Consider the following 16457-nt stretch of genomic DNA (forward strand, 5'->3'; position numbering starts at 1 on the left):
TGACAAGTAAATAATAGTGTATGGTGCCCTATGAATGTGTTGTAACCTGCTCCACATAAGTTTTCTTAGGCTTTATGCATGTATTTAAAGAGTGTTGTATGCAAGGCATGTAAGGATGGAAAAGTTTGTTTATGCATTCAGTGATTTCTTCTTGGGCAAGATTCATGTTGATATTGTGCTACACAACATTTTATTAGCCTGTCTCTGGTACAAAGGGGTATGTAATCTGAAGTTCGGGGAGTGGACTTACTTTTCAAATAAAAGCCACTAAGACCAGCACTTTTGTCCCTTTTCATGTCTTGTGAAGCCTGTGTGATTTCTAACACTTTATTTCTTTTTGTTAATTTTTTTTCCCATGCTATTCATGTTTGCTGCTGGGCAGGGCAAATCAATCTTTTCTAAGTACTCTTTATTCATAAATCTAGATGTATTAAGCCAGTTATTACCTAGCCAGTGGTAGTCAGAAACCAAAAAGGGCAGGAGGGGGAATATCTAGTCAGTATGGCTGAACTGTGGTTGGGATCACAGGGCTTCTTGCTCTGTGCACCTTGTCTTTTGACTGCAGTCATGCTTTTGGTTTTGTTGGTGAGTTGTCTTTTTTTATTTATTTTTCTATTTTTAAAATAAAGGCTACTTTAGTATTCTGTCTAATTAATGTGCTTTTCAGTGTCTATTTTGTGTGCTTTGAACATTCATTTCCCTTAGCTTACATTTCCCCTCTGGTTTTCAATAAATCTTGGTGGACCTTTGTATCCTGCCGTTTTTTCTGTTCTTTTCCCCTAGAGTGTTAATTCCTACCCCCAGAATATCTGTAAAATCAGCATTTTATTTTTTCCCTTCCAAGCAGCTATTGCCATCAGCTGTTATAAAATAATGGCTTTAGATGTGTCCCTTACAGTACATTGACCCCTCTGTCTGATTTATCATTAGTTTCCAGAGATTTGTTCCAGGCTTGAGCTAATTCCTTCCCCCCAGGGTCTCAAGTTAAAAACCACACTGATACCCCCTTACTTGTTCTTTTGTACCTGGAATATTAATCACATTGCCACCAGCCTCCCTGACACACGGGAGGCCTTCCAGTATGGTTAACGGTATACTGAGTGTCTTCCACTGGCTTCTGTTACCACATTCAAGTTTCTTAAACTTATTTCTGAGCTTATTTCCTATCTTGCTACTGTTTATATCTTATGTTTTGCCCTCAGTGCCCACTTTTACTTAGTGAAAAAGCAGCATTTGTGTCACCGAGGTCCTTGGCTATTACTTTCTACTTCTGCTTCTCACAGTTAGAAGGGGGTGTGCTGACAGCCTGGGCAGAAGATATGGCCATTTGCAGTGGAACTTGGGCTCTATCTAACAGCGTAGGAATATTTGTAGGTTATGGTTTTATAAGGCTTGGAACTGTTCATATGTGTAATTAAGAATACTGAAAGAGGATCACCTTATGAGTGCTACAGCATGGGTCAGTCCCTGGAAAGTGTTACATCTTAGGTTGTAAGTTTTCTTCCCTTTGAATGTACTGGTCTTAGAGTGGCATGTGTTTGGAAGTAACAGGAAGAAGATATGGTCACTGGCAATGCACTTATCACAGTGATGTCTTCTAAGTTACCTTTTCTAGGCACTGTGAAAGCTGTGTTGCCTCTTGAAACTTAAAATCGTAAATATCAACTAGTGCTTTGGAGATAATTTCCATGCCAGGATCCATTTATTAAAGTCTTGTTTCTTCTTAAAATTGCAGTCACCTCTGTCTAGGAAAAGGACTGAAAAGGTTGCTATGCAGAGCCTGTTCCCTAGTAGCTGAGGCTCATCGATACCCTCTATGATTTTCTCGTTGCTACAGTGCAGCCTGGCAAACAGGTACAAACTGCTGCTTAAAATATGATTGCAAACATGGTGTACCCACATATCTCCCTCTCAAGACAATAGCAACTGTCAGTGCTTGCTGCTTCTGAAAATTAACACCCCAGAAAACTAAATGCACCCTGACCTGTTTTGAATTTCAGCCCTCCTGATATTAAAAAAAAGTTACGTTAACAGCATAAAAATCTTGACACTGAATTGCATGATTCAGAATTGCTTTGCACAGCTGCTGGAGTGGTTTAGTAACCATTGATCATACAAATAAAGCATATGAACCTCTATGTATGTGAAGCAAAGAAGCAAAGAATAATGAAATGTATGATCTCTGTTGCTTCTTGTTTGCAAACCTGATGCTGACTAAATTCAATTGTATTCTACAAGGATCCACAGGCACATTAGCTGACAGAGGTAATATGTAACAACAATACAGACAAATACACATTTTGAAAGGAAAACATGAAGTCTTTACTCATCACAATGTTTATTGAATTACAGACTTGAAGCACCGGGGCTTTAGCATAGCATACAGCTTGCTCCTTGCCTCTGCCTGGTGTCAGAAGGACATGCTGCTTCTGATGTCTGGAGTAAATTTGCCCAAGACCAAAGTATGTATGTCTTGGAAATGTCTTTAATTTCTTGCAAGGATCTTGTGTATAAAGACTCCATTTATAAGGCAGAAGCAGCTACAAATAGTATGTTGTAGTATGGTTAACAAATGATATCAAGATCTCTAGAAAAGTCGTACTGTCACATTTTCAGATCTGCTTGCCAGATTGGGGGCGTACATGGGGGTAAGGCACTGCTAGTCATCCCTTTGCACTCATGCCTGGTAACCTTGTTTTTTTATGCCTGAAGTCTCAAATACCTGGAGATATTTATAATAGGCCAGGGTTTGTTTGTTTTGTTGTTTTGGTTTTGGTTTTTTTTTTTTTTTTGAGTGCTTAGTCTAAAAAAACAAAATAGATCTAAGATTGATTTATAAATGTTAAGATGAAAACAAAGTGCATCTTGATGTTTTTGTTTTACTTTAGGCCTTAAGTAGTGCTTATACCAGCTTTCCCCAGAAACAGGAGGGATAGAGACCTAATAAAAATGTAATGTAAGCTGAATTCTGATGTATTGACAGATGTCTAAGAGATGGAGCTTTGAAAGAAGTGCAGATGCAATGGCTTATATGCTAAAACATCAACAATAGTCTTTTAGTATGTACAGCATTACCAGCCATTGCTGTGCAGTAAAGTTGCCAAAGTGGTGGCAGCCACTTAGCTATATGCTATCTGCCCTTAAGTAGCACTAATAACCTGACTGTCCCTACTTGTTGCTGAGTGCCATTTTGTGGAGCTGAGTGCCATTTTGTGGAGCATTTTTTGGCTACAGGGCAGATGGACCTGTTTTGGTGTTTGTGTGGCTTTTGGGTTTTTTTGCTGCTTTTTTAAAAAAAAATATTTGTCTGGGTTTTGTGCCGCTTACCACCAAGGACTCCTCTTTTGCTGGCTCATGGCTAATGGTACCAAGCAAGAAGCATTCTATGAGCAGCATCTTGTACCTTTCCCTGTGGGTTCGGAGGGTCATTGCTGATGGTGAAGCGTGGTTGCTGTGGGTGACAGCCAGTTTCACAGATGACAGCTGCCTTCTACTCCCTTGTTGGGGATCACTGCATTGAAGCCACAAGGTATGTAATAGTAGTATGGAAACCAGATGCCGTGGTGACAGTGTTGCTGATAAGGAACTGGTATTTCAGCTGTGCTTTAAGGGCCAGTTTTCAGTTGCTGCTAGCAGAAGGGGTGTGATGAACAGCAGCTGTATGGTGGTGGAACAGCACACACAACATTTCTACCAGAGAAAAATATCCCAATATACTCTTACTATAAATCCTTAAGACAAAGGGGTCATTTGAGGCTTTGGAGGACAGAGTAGCTGTTTCCTCTCTTCCTCTTTTCTGTGCATTAACTGCTTCTCATTTGATTTGAGCTTCTGGGAGCACCCATGGTCAGGCACCTGAGTGACTGGGTTTTCTCCTTCCTCATCACAGTTGCCTGTTTTCTTGACTGGAAACCTCACCTATCACATTTCTGCTTTGAAACTGTTGTCTTCTGGGCAGATGAAGGAGTGCAGCACTGCCAGCTGGCTTGTGTCCCCTCCTGCCCATCCGTGCTGTTGCAGATACCTTGCAGGGCATGGATAGAGGTGTGGGTGGTGTGATGCCGAGCCAGGCAAGCGCCAAGGCCGCATGCCTGAAGCAGGACTGTGCTGTGTTGGCCAGAATGGCTCAGGACAGGCTGCAAGGAACCGTATTTTGGGCCCCACAGTAGCACTGACACCTAATAATTTTGGCATTGTTTGGGACCATGTACATTTATAATTAGAGTCTTACTGCAGGGTCTGTGCTGCAGAGAGAGAGATTTACAAATAACTTCAAGGGGCGGAAAGTCTACTGGAAAGCTGCAGTATCTGCCTATTTTGGTTAACTGATTCAGCTTTGCGAGGTCATTTAGGGTGGATTGATATGTTCTCATTCTCCGTATGTGCGGCAGCGCAAGGATCCTGCAGATTGCAATAAACGGGGAAAGGGAAGGAGCAGATTGTCCTACCGGAAAGTAAAAGACTCTTTCAGGATTGTGTAGGTTGTGTAATTTGAAGATCAACATTGCTTATGGTGAACAGATGGAGAGGATGATTAGAAGCTACAAGTGCCCTCCTGTGCTATAGGCCCAATGTCAGATAAACTACCTCTACAGAAAATTATCACTTTCTGAAATTCTAGGACAACTGTAGGTTGCATTCTATGAAATTGAGAGAGAAAACTGGTGTGAGGAGGAGGAAAAGATCTAGACTGTTAACTGTGTGAGACTGCAAACTGCCTCTCGGGAAGCTCAGATTCAAGGTGGTTTTAGTGTCTGTGAGTGCTCAGCATTGTTTTTGTGGAACTGTGCAAGAGGAAATTCCCATTATTTAAGTCCTGGAGTTCACTGTAGCTATCATTAGTACAAACCAGGGTGATTTTTCCCTCTGTGAGGGCATGCTAACTTGCCTCATGGGGTCTAACAGTGCAGTATTTATTGTACACCAGAGCACACATACTAAAACCTGACCAAATGATACATTTTGTCACATGGCTGTAGCAAAAATGTGTCGGAGAACTTCTGGTTGAGAGCAGTAGACCAGTGCATGTAATACTGCAACGTAGTGTGTAGTATTTAAGGTTGGTGTGAATGTCAGTGTTGTAAAGCAATGGATAGCGATTGGGGAATAAATGGTGAGTATGCATTGAGTTTATATATCTTCTTCCAGCTGGGAATGAAACATCTTCCTCTGGGCTTAGCTGGCAAAACTACCTGTGTTACAAAGATCCCAGTTAGAATCAATACTGTGATAACTGGGAGGGCATTCAATGGCAGGCTGAAAAATCCAGTAACTGGGTAAGTAAGCACTAGTGCCTGACCAGTGCTTTGCAGGCAAAACAGTGTCAAAGCAAGAAAGCACAGCAGGGTGTTTTAACAGAGCTCTTTCTGCTAATTCTTTAGGTACCAGGATGAAAGTTCTGCTCAGTAAATAGAAAAAAATAGCCGAAATTAAGAAAGGGGGATTAAAAAAAAAGTGTATTTTCTCATGGTTACACCAAACTGAACTACAGAATGTAAGAAGGAAGAATTTGGTTATACTCATGATTAAATCAGTGGGAGTTATGCCAGGTGAGCTAGGAGAGAAGATGGCCAAGCCATTCTCCTACTTCTCTGGCACCAATGGAAAGCAGCCCTAGGAGCAGAAGCCCTTCTGGGCACCCATGAGCAGCTTAATGAGCCATGTGTAACATAGGGCCAAAAGCAACGTCTGCTCTAATCCTGCCTTCTTAAAACACCAAGGTGTGGTCATCTCTGCAGGATCTTCTTAACAGGAGAACCTCTGTTCAGGCTCCAGATATTTGTGCACGTGTGCTCTAATCCACAAATGGCTCATACATGGTAGGTGCTATTTAAAATGTTTTTTACGAGTGGGCAAGAAGCTGGAAGTGTTGATACACATTCCATGTACTTAAAAGTAAAAGGCAAACAAATATTTTAACTGCTGGTACCCCTGAAAAGTTTATTCTTGATGGTGATAAATATAATGGTAAGAATATGCTACCAAAGGAGAAAAGGGCGATGGCCAGAATATGGCTGCATATTATTCTGCTTTTTCAGTATATGTGTTCATATGTGTGTAAACATACCTTACAGAATCAGAATTTGCAGCAATATGGAAGATGTTACCAACACGTGTATATAACGTATGGCATTACACACAGAAACTGTTTGTTAAATGAACGCAAAGATTGTGAAGTCAGGCACTCAAAGCACACGAAATGCCAGAATTAGATTTGTCTGCACAACCTTAATTCAGCCCCTTTGTGCATATGCACATTATGATACTATCTTTAATTATATGATCACATATCAGACCACTGAAATGATGGTGATGACAGAATGAGAAGATATTCAATATTTTTTTTAATCCTTATTGTTTGTGTGGCCCTGTGGCAGGCATGTTCTGCACACTTTCAAACCCTTCTTTAAATACCGCAGGTCCATAATATTACTGATACAATAAATACATGTGAAAATCAAAAGCTTCCTATGGACTTCTCTGTGATGTTCATTACTGCTATATCTGTATTGTAAAGATGTTAATTGATTCTTACAACATCCATCTTGTTGGGATCTTATCCATTTTACAGATAAGAGAAAAAGTTTATGAAGGGGAACAAAACAGTCCAATTCACCAAAATCCTACTTATGTAGTTAACAGTCAACTTAAATGTTGAAGGCAATCCAGGTTATTTAAGTCACTTAATTCTGTATATTTATTTGTCTGGGAAGTTTCTGGATCACCTGAAAGTGTTTGAACCCACATATCCCATAGAAATGGCCTTGCCACCTGGCTTAGGAGAACTCTGACGAAAAACACTTTCTACCCTTCTGAAGTGAAGCTACTGTGAATGCAGGAGATAATAACCACATGGCAAGTCAGGCACCAAGCCGGCTTGGGAGTAGGCTAGTAGAGGGACTGGGCTTTCAGTGGAGCGGTTGATCACAGGTAGATACAGTTAGCCTTTTATTTAGTTTTTCCATTATGGTAACTGAAGAGAAGCTTAAGCAGAAAGGCTTCTCTCTGAAGGCCTCTGTTCAGTTAGTAGAGGGAAATGCAGAGTTTTGTTTGGCTAGACTTCTCCCTACAAGTCTTCAGAGGTACCCCTCTGAAGTCTGATCTGACTTTTCAAAGTGTTGTATTCACTTTATTATAGCTGCTTGCATCTTTTAAATATAGCATCAGTTAACTGCAAAATATGGCATCCACAAGTATATGTTCAGGTGTACCAGGTCGGAAAGTGGGGCATGTACAACTAAGGGCTTCCTGTAAAGACTTTGGATTCCTGCAAAACTGTTCTTTTGGCTTGCAAATCTGACGCCTTCAAATCTCATGTTGCAGTACCTAAAATGAAAGAGTTAATGGTCCAGCAGGCAACTTTGTCTTTAAGTATGCAACTCATGTTCATTCCCAGAGCTGGCTCTTCTTGGGTGATATCCTTCTAGAAAAAAAAATAAAAAAAATTGGAATGTGATCATGTAATTAGAGAGTATCGCAATGCATATGCACAAACACTGAATCTTAGCTCATGGATTCAGTGGCTAAATTGGGAATGATTTTACAATCTTAATTACTAAATACTATACTTAAGTATAGTATTTTGTTGGATGCTCACTTTTATTCAGCCTGTTTTAACTGGAGTTTTATAATGTAAAGCTGAAAAATAAGATTATCCTGTAGAGCACCAATGCCTTTTCCCTCTCACTTAGGTCATCAGAGAGCTGTCATTTACAGATACTCAGTAGAGAGCACTGCCACCTGAGCTGGTGGAGTAATTGCTGGTAATAGGCTATTAGTGATGCACGATTAAGAGGTGTTTCTGCGAAGTAGTTGAGAACTGCAACAGATGGGTTGAGTCAGTCAGAAGTCCTGCAGTTACTCCAGGTTCTTGGGGTAGTGTCCTCTGCTACTGCTGATGTATTCTGTGGGGCATTCTAGTTTATTTTTGTCTTTCTCATTTTTACTTGTGCTTCTTGGTCTTTTTTATTTTTTTTTCCTTTTAATCAGTGCTGCTTTTCTGTGCTTTAGCTCTTTACATTGAATCAGATTGCTTCACCAGTCTTTACAGTTTGGAAGCAGAGGACCATGAGGTTTCACAGTCTTTGTAGTGCTTTCTTTGTGACATCTGGGAGTTTTCTGATGGCTCAGAAGAGCTGCTGGAGGAGAAGCTTATGAAAAGCCTTTAGGGTGAAGCAGGTTTGCACAATAGGTCTGGCACACAGGAGCTTTGTAGGATGGAGCATGCCCCATGTGCCAGGCCATTCAGTATGTTATACCGATTTTCATTAGGTCTCTCCTGCATATGTGCTGAGAGCTCCTTCATCCCCTGACTTAGATGACATTCAGGTGGTTGGTAGCAAAGGGCAAGTCACAACAGTCCCATTCCCTCAGGCACATTTCAAGATCATCCAAGAATGGTTTAAGCTATGTCAGTTGACAGCCAGGGTGACCAAAGAAAAGATGTGTGTCTTAGGTCACAAATGGTAATGCATTTAGCCACAACAGTTCAGTTTTTCAATTTTTATACTCACTGGTTTTTATTTTCTCATATGTATATGTTATATTAGGCCAACCACAATTAAGAATATGGCATTTCTGGTGGTGAAGTTTTGACTAGTAGTGGTGTGCTTCCTGCCAGTACTTACAGTAGATATCTGGGGAGAAATGCAAAGTGTGTAACAGAGGATATATGGTGTTGGTTGGTGAAAATTATGCCCTCTGAAGAGGACTATTACAGAGATTTAGTGCATTACTCAAAATTTAATTTTTCCTTTTACTATGAGTTTGCTTCTTGTGCTGACTGGTTGCATGGGCCACAGTTGCCAAAGTAAAGAATTCTGCTTTGCATTCAAGGAAGCAGAATTTCAGCTGCGACAATTTTTTCAGATGCAGCCATGAAGTAAGTAACGTCATCAGCAGTATCAATTTTCAAAAAACTTCTGCATTAAACTATTATAATTCAAGTTTGTGGTATGCAAGGTGCAGCAGTATTTGAGGTTCTACTCACCCTGTTGTATTAGTGATTATATACTGTGAGGAGGGATAAGGATTTGCTGCTTTGCCAGTTTTAATAGAGGCGAGGTAACTAATTTGATTCTGGATACTCTCATCGTGAGTTGCTTGAAGGTGTTCAAATTTGCTTATGAAATAGTCCCTTCAGAGCTAAGGAGATGGAAATGAGACACTAAAAGGCTTTCTTGAAGTGCTTCCATGTTTCTCAGCTCAGAACATCACATTTGATATTAATATTAGGTACTGAGGCAAAGTCATCAGGTAGAAAAGGGAGGAAATGTAGAAGCAGTTATTTTCTTGTGTGTTTCCTCAGGATGCTATTTTGAGGCTTTAAAAAAATTCATGCTTTGCTGATGAGGCTGCTGTAAACCGGGGAAGTGGCAGATGTAATTTAAGTCCCAGGGCCCTGCCCTAGAAGAGGTCCAATACTGGCAGCATACATATTGCTTATATGAAAGCGAACAGATGGATACATTTGGTCAATTCTACTGGGTTCATATGGAAACCTTCAGAATTTTTTCTTACTGTTTCAAGTGGAATACTTAAATCTGTTATCTGCTGAGAGTCTGTAGTTGCCCAGGACGAGTCCTTTTGTAGGTTTGAGCAGGGACCGTTGCCTTACTGTGAATGTCTTCGGTCATGTTTATGTGACTGATGGAAGTCTTCCCCCAATTCCCCCCATACGCCAGGACCAAGTCAGCTATCGGAGGAGTGAGCTGGATTTTTGTCAGCTTCTGCGGCATGTGTACTGTCAGCTGAGTCTTAATCATGGAGTTATTACTGGTAGTGAAAATGCAGGAAAGAGAAGAAATTCAGCTTGCTTTTCAGATGCTGGATTGATTGCAGAGACACGTTTTGGTTATTGTTGGGTTGGGCAGGGGAAAGGAAGGAGGAGATGGGGAGAACAAAAACATCGTATTTTCTTTAATTAAGAAAAATACTAATTTTCTGATACTAATTCATGCTAAGTTCTTGCTGACAGTTTTTGATGTTGCCCAATTCAAAACAAATGAAAGCAATCAAGTGAAGGGAGAAGAATGGAGAATCAAAGAGGAGGGGTGTAGCTGTATTAGAAGAACACAGCTTGAAGTGTTAATACTTAGTCTGGGGGGAGGACAGGATTAATCTCTAATGCCTGAAATTAGTTTGAGTGTCTTCATAGATTAGTGCATGTATACGTTTCTATGCATGTGTGTAATGATCTAATAACATTTTATTTATGGTGTCAAGGAAGGAATTGGCATATGACTAAATCATTGTAAAAGCCTATCATACAGATGGGTCGAGAACTGTATTGTCATGTAGCTATCTTTTTTTAACTACACAGCATAGAAAAATATATACATCAAGTATTTAGACATTATCAATGATAAACTCACTCTTACATTTGGGAATGTGTAAGAAATAGGATACTTTTATTTAAAAGTTTTAGTCTTAAAGCTTTCCAGGAAATCTGTAAACAAAGCAAAAAGAAAAATTAAATCTTGGACACTAAAAGCATGTTTCTATGAAGATTGCAGTTGTGAGAGTGCTCATTTCTCTTTTTTAAAGAAAAAAAAGTATTTGAATCATTAGTGACAATAACTTTCATTGAAAATTGGGGTTAGAAAAGAAGAGTAGAAGCTGAGCTCATTGGGAGAAAGAAAGAGGGTTTGAATTTGACAAAATAATTTCTTCTCTATTCCTATTTCATCCTCACGAGTGGCAAACTTCTCATAAAAACAACTCCATTCTCTGTTGTAGAAAATGACCAACCCTTGTTATCTTCTTTGGAGGTTTTGTTTTGATAGTGGTAATGCTAGTTTGGGGGATTAACATGAATAACCCTATCAAATTTTGTTAAGACATGGTACCAATCCACGTATACAATTTAAAATACGCTTCTGTTAACAGAAACTTAACAGTCATTTCATTTTCCACTGTTCATCACATTCACACATGTGGGATGGGCATTAACAGATTGAGCTACATCTTTTCATTTCAGTTCTGCAGTAGTGTCTCTTTGCAGGAATCTTTTACGGAGTAATAATTTTCTTCCTATTACAGACTTTCTAACTATGTTAATGGCAGTAGACTGGCCACAGAGACATTTGTGAGAGCTACCTTTGCAGTGACATTTAAACAATTTATTTGATCTTGCTTTATCATACCTGCTCATGCCTTTTTTTTACTCTGTGGTCAGCCTTAGGAGAACTTTGTGTATAATCATTGGTCTTTCAATCACATTTAACTTAACAAAATGGTATGCAAATTTCTGTGATACGTCATTTTGAAACTCTTTGAGGTTTGAAGTGTATATGCTATCAGGTGGATACCCCTTGACTGCATGGGCATGGTTGAGTAGCAGCTGCTTAGCAGCTCCAATGCCAATGGCAGAAGACAACATGTCTTATCTGAGGGTACTCTGTCTTACTGGTTTACAGTTGTTGAGTGTACAACACCCAGCTTGACTTACCTGAAGCAGGAGGTGCTATCAATATCCGGCTTTGTGTATGATAATGGAGAAGGCAAAGCAGAGAAAGGTTGTTGTCAAGGGGAGAGTTCTATGTATCTCACATTTATTATGTTGATTGATCATATTATGTCATTTAGAGAAATTTAAAGTTGTGGATTTGTGACTGAAATGTGTTGCTGGTGTGGGACTGCTTTTGGTTAAAAGGCTAAAATAAGGACTTTGCTTTGTGAGGGCAGATCCTGTCTTGTGTATGACAATCTTGTGTATTGTTGTCTTGTGTATGACAATATACTATACAGCTTCATGTGTAGAGTGCTCTGAGGGTGAGAATGATTCAAACCAGGTACCGCTGGCTCTATAGTTGTTAACACTTGTATCGGTTTCTGTTGGAATCAAAAGTCTTAAAATACAGTGGACTTACAAAGCCATCCAAGGCAAACCCATGGAAATTGAAAGGCAAGGAATTAACTGAATTAATTAGTAAAAAAAAAAAAAAAAAATCAGCTTGTTGATTTTTAGTATAATTCATGGAAATTAATTCTGTGAAATTTTCATTCCATGACAGCTGATTGGGTGGGAAAAACGTAGGATTGCAGCTGAATGTTTGCATTGACAGGAACATTCCCATTTGTTAAAAATAAAAACCTTGGACACTGACATCATAGAAGTGTGTATGTGGGTTACCTTCTGTATTATGTCCCCCATCTGAGAAATGCTTGAAGTACATGATTACTCTGTTCAATTTCTGTTTAAATAATATATTTATTTATTTATGTTTGACGGAAAGATAAAGCCGCATGTTTTAAGTTTGGCTTTTTCATACATATTTGCACAATAAGGTGCAGCTTATTCTGCTGGCTATATTTCATGCCTTCCCACTGAAAGTGAGGGCATGAAAACAGTTACTGCCACAGAAAGTTACGTGAAAAGAAGGCTGGTTGCTTGGATGGGTCAAACAGCTGGCCTTTGCATATGTTTGTGCACAATGTGTTGCTACTGCATTACTGAACTGGATTCTTTTGGATTCTAATGTCTAATAGCCTGCCTACGAATGATACTAATCACGGTGTCATGTTTGGTTCTCTACAGCACTGAAGCTTCTCTGTTGAAGGTGAAAATTCAAAGCAATCATCGGTTCTCCTGAAATTGTCAGTTTTGGTTTCTCTATTCATACCAGTTTTGTGTCTGGGCCTGATTTTTCCCTTATCCTGCATCTTATATGCAACTATGGCTTGCTGTCGGAAATCAATAGTCCAAGGGTAAGACAAGGGAAAATCAAGCTTTCTGTCCCCCGGGTGAAGGAAATTATATGTAGTTCAACTTTCTGAAGTGACAACATTCGTTAGGCTGTTGCTACAGACATCTCCATGTAGGCGCAAATAAGTTGGTATTTTCTGGGCACTTCCAGTAATGAAATCCTGTCAATGCTTACAGAAGATGTTTAAGCTTTTTCCAGTGATTTTTTCACATGTAACTTTTCTTTAAAATTCTTCAATGGAAATGTGTGATCACAGAAATCTAAACCACTGTGAGTTTCCTCAGACATCCTTTTGGCTCCTTTCTTCGGATGTAGGTGTGGTTCATGCTTAAAGTACATTCTCGGTGCTCCCATATAGGGACCATGCTAGTACCAGCTCCACTGCGGCTGAAAGAAGAGCACCTTAGCTATCTCTCTTTACTGAAAAGAAATAAAACTCAAAGTTGAAGATACAAGTTGGGGGAGGAAACAGACAGTCCTTTCAATATATATATTTCCATGTATGATTTTTGTGTTTGTTTTTTTGGTTTAGTCTTATTTGTTTGGGCAAGTTTCTTGCCATTTACCTTTGCATTTGCATTTCCGATTGATTGGCAATTTTTAAACTGTTTATTGTGCTCTTTTGTTTAGCTGTTCAAGAGCTAAAACAAAAGCCACCAGGCCCTGTGAGGGACACATTTGCATGCGGCGAGCGTTGCCCGAGGAAAAAGTAATTGCTAATGCATATTTATGTGGCACAAATTTGCCATTTGTTTATGCATAAAATTATCAATAGTGCAGGGCGGCCCAGCCGTAGAAAATGGTGACCTTTTTAGCTTAATAAAGAGAAATCAGCTGTTATTGTGAAGAGATCAGCCATTTATTCTGTGTTGAGGGACACTGTCAGGAAAATGTAGATTGGTGCCGGCAATATCATTAAATGGAAGGCCAGTGACCCTTTCGGTATAGTCTATTATACTTTATCTAATAGGGGATAAATGACTCTGGTTGGCAAATAGATTAGAAAAAAAAAAAAAAAAAAGGATAAAGAGGGAAATAAGAAAAAAACAAAGCCCATCACTCCTCTGGACTTCTTTTTTTATTGCTCAGCCATGTGAGCAGGTAGATATTGAGGAGGTAATCGTGCACAAGCCGGCTGGTATTTTTTTAGCAGAAAAGAGACTTTAAAAACAAAAACCAGCAAAAAAACCTCAAACCTGTTCTCTTCAGACTAGTTTTGACTGGGGAAAAACAACCAGAGCCAGCTACTGATTCTTCCTAGTTTATGCAGTCAAAAACTATGTTCTGAAAGGCCCATACATGCATCAGATTTTGGCTTGTGAAATGAGAGCTCATAGTTTGAAATTAGGAGGTAGAGTCTTCTCTGAAGAGAGCAGGTTTTCAAAAACAGTCATGCTTTTTTCTTATACACGTACCTTTTTTTTTTTTCAAAATGGATAAAAATCTGCCAGATTATACCCCAAGACGCTGAAGACCTCATCTGCAGATGTAGCAACACAGTTTCTTTTAGTTGCTCCACTAATTCACCTCAACCTTAATGGGCACACTTAAGACTTGAAGAGTTAAAAACTAGCAGCTGTAAACCTCAGAAAGTTCTTGTGAAAATGAAAGTAAATGCAGAAAACATCATGTTCCTGTGTTACTCTCATCCTGTTCACTATAGTGCACTGCACTGTGTATAACTGGAAGCAGCTTTAACCAGAGATGAAATGTGGAGAGACATGCGTCACAGTGACCATATATGGTTGCAGTTTCTATGCACACTGGGTGGAGGGCAGGGCATTTGATTTTTTTTTTTTAATTATTATTATGTTTTACTTTTTTCATCCCTGAGAAAGATCCTGCAGATGTTTGCAATAGCCTTATTTTACTTTGCAAAGGTTATGTTAGATTATGAGATTGCCTTATGTGCATGTCCAGCCTAGTCAGGTGAGATGAAATTCCACCCACCACCACTTTGGGGCTGCCCACATTCAGAAGATGGAGGCTGTCATCTGCCCACTCTTTTCCCTTGTGCCTTCAGAATGTCCTGTTGTTATTCTGTGCTGTGGAAGGGCTGATCAGAGTAATTTTATGGCTTTGCTCTCTTTGCTTTCTAAAAAACCTATCACAAGCTAACATCATCACAGGAAAGCCACTACAAAATTTGTCTCTAACTGCCATCTTCCTGATGGCCTCAACAAAGAGGCAAAGGGTTGAATAGGACAAAGGAACTTGCAGATTGCGTCAGTGGAAGCCTCTTCGAGGTGAGGTTATGGTCACAGGCAGGACTTCTGTCTTGGAGGTTGTTGATCTGCTTTTGCCACTATTAAAATACAGGGAAAGCTAAAAAAAATCATTATAGTAAAATATAATACAATACTTAAAACTTAGCACATTATATTATACAGAATATGATGTATTACTCTCTATAACAGTGTGGTAAAAGTCTTCATAAGAATGTGCTACACTTTCAGACTTCTTCATACCTAAAATTTTCTCTCACCCTGGGATAGTTTTTGGAAAGGGTTTCTTCAGTCTCCTGTTTTCTGCTTTTCCATTCATTTAGCTCCTGTACACAGAGGTCTTTGCTGTTTCTGGAATGCTGCCCTCGTAGTCTTCCCAAATTAAGGTCCTCAGACCCTGTTGCTGTAGAAACAAAAACATTGTAGGACATGTTTTGGAAATAGAAAATAAAAGAAAGAACTAAAAGTATAACTTTTCTTAGGTGCATCCTGTGGAAAACATAGTTAAGATGAAAGTGAATTTAATTGCAAGTAGGATCTAGGTTTCTTCACATAGCAACAAGTCCTTTATTTATTCTTTTTTTTCTGCTGCTTCTTCCATACTGCTCAAGACCATAGCTGAGGGAAATAAAAAACAAAGCTTCTTCAGAAATCTAGAATCTAAAAATGTCTAGGTTTATGGATGTGAATTGATTGGGGCTGGTTCCTTCCTCAGCTCCTTGTGTGTGTCTGTTATATTAATGATGTGTTGGTTAGGCAAGGAAGATGAAGGACAAATTTTACATTACGCTAGTTAGTTGATGAATGTTTAATAAGATAACCAAGTAACAAGAGTTAAGCAATTAATATTTTCTGGTTCTTTGAGATGCTGGTAATCAGGTAGTCTGATAGGACCTGCAGATCTTGACTTTTTTTGTAAAAGGAAACTTTGATGACTTTTTTCCCCTTCAATGTGGATTTATTTGGAAAAGCCTATAGAAATATTCATCTTTCAATTCATGTTTGAGGAAATTTCTATACAAAACATCAAAACACATTTCTGTTTGCCCATCTATTGCTCAAATATGATAGAGGAAGTTGAGGTTTATCTTCACACAGTTTGCCTGCATGCAGAGCTCAGTATGAACAGGGATGGCTGTCTTCTGAAACCTCATGCACCAGTCTGCAGTTGGTTGTAGTCTTACATGCTGCTGCTTTTCACAGAATGCTCTCAGAACTGTAAGGCTGGCAAATTCTATCAAGCTAAACCAGTAGAGAAAGTGTCCGGGTTTATATATTGATGTTACTGATTTCATAATTTGGTTGACTGTATGTTTTGTAGTTTTAAAATAAAATAAATTCTTACTGATTTTTGTTAATGTGTGTTTCATACTGCAAATTATTTGGTTTGGTTAGACTAGATTGATATTAATAGGTTGCAACACAGGTTAGGGGTGCAAAACCTGACTGGAACGACAGCAGTTATTTCACACCTGAGATGGTGCTGAGAGATGGCTTGTGAGAATTCGGCATGTCATGTCACAAG

General features: G+C 39.2%; 1 protein-coding gene across 6 annotated transcripts in view; it reads left to right on the forward strand.

Moving 5' to 3' along the window:
* The window catches only part of SOX5 (SRY-box transcription factor 5), a 639441-nt gene that overhangs the window by 139320 nt on the left and 483664 nt on the right, over window positions 1–16457 (forward strand). The window contains exon 1 of one of the 6 annotated variants that reach the window (XM_061353705.1): window positions 2390–2462. The exons of the other annotated variants lie outside the window; for them this stretch is intronic. The gene's annotated coding sequence lies outside the window, so the exon portion shown is untranslated. Of the gene's footprint in view, window positions 1–2389; window positions 2463–16457 lie in introns of those variants that run through there. 6 annotated transcript variants of the gene reach the window in all.

The sequence above is a fragment of the Neopsephotus bourkii genome, unplaced genomic scaffold (genome assembly GCF_033783945.1).
Source record: "Neopsephotus bourkii isolate Nb327-2 ecotype Australia unplaced genomic scaffold, CSIRO-AGI_Nbou_v1 NB_690, whole genome shotgun sequence".
NCBI lineage: Eukaryota > Metazoa > Chordata > Aves > Psittaciformes > Psittacidae > Neopsephotus > Neopsephotus bourkii.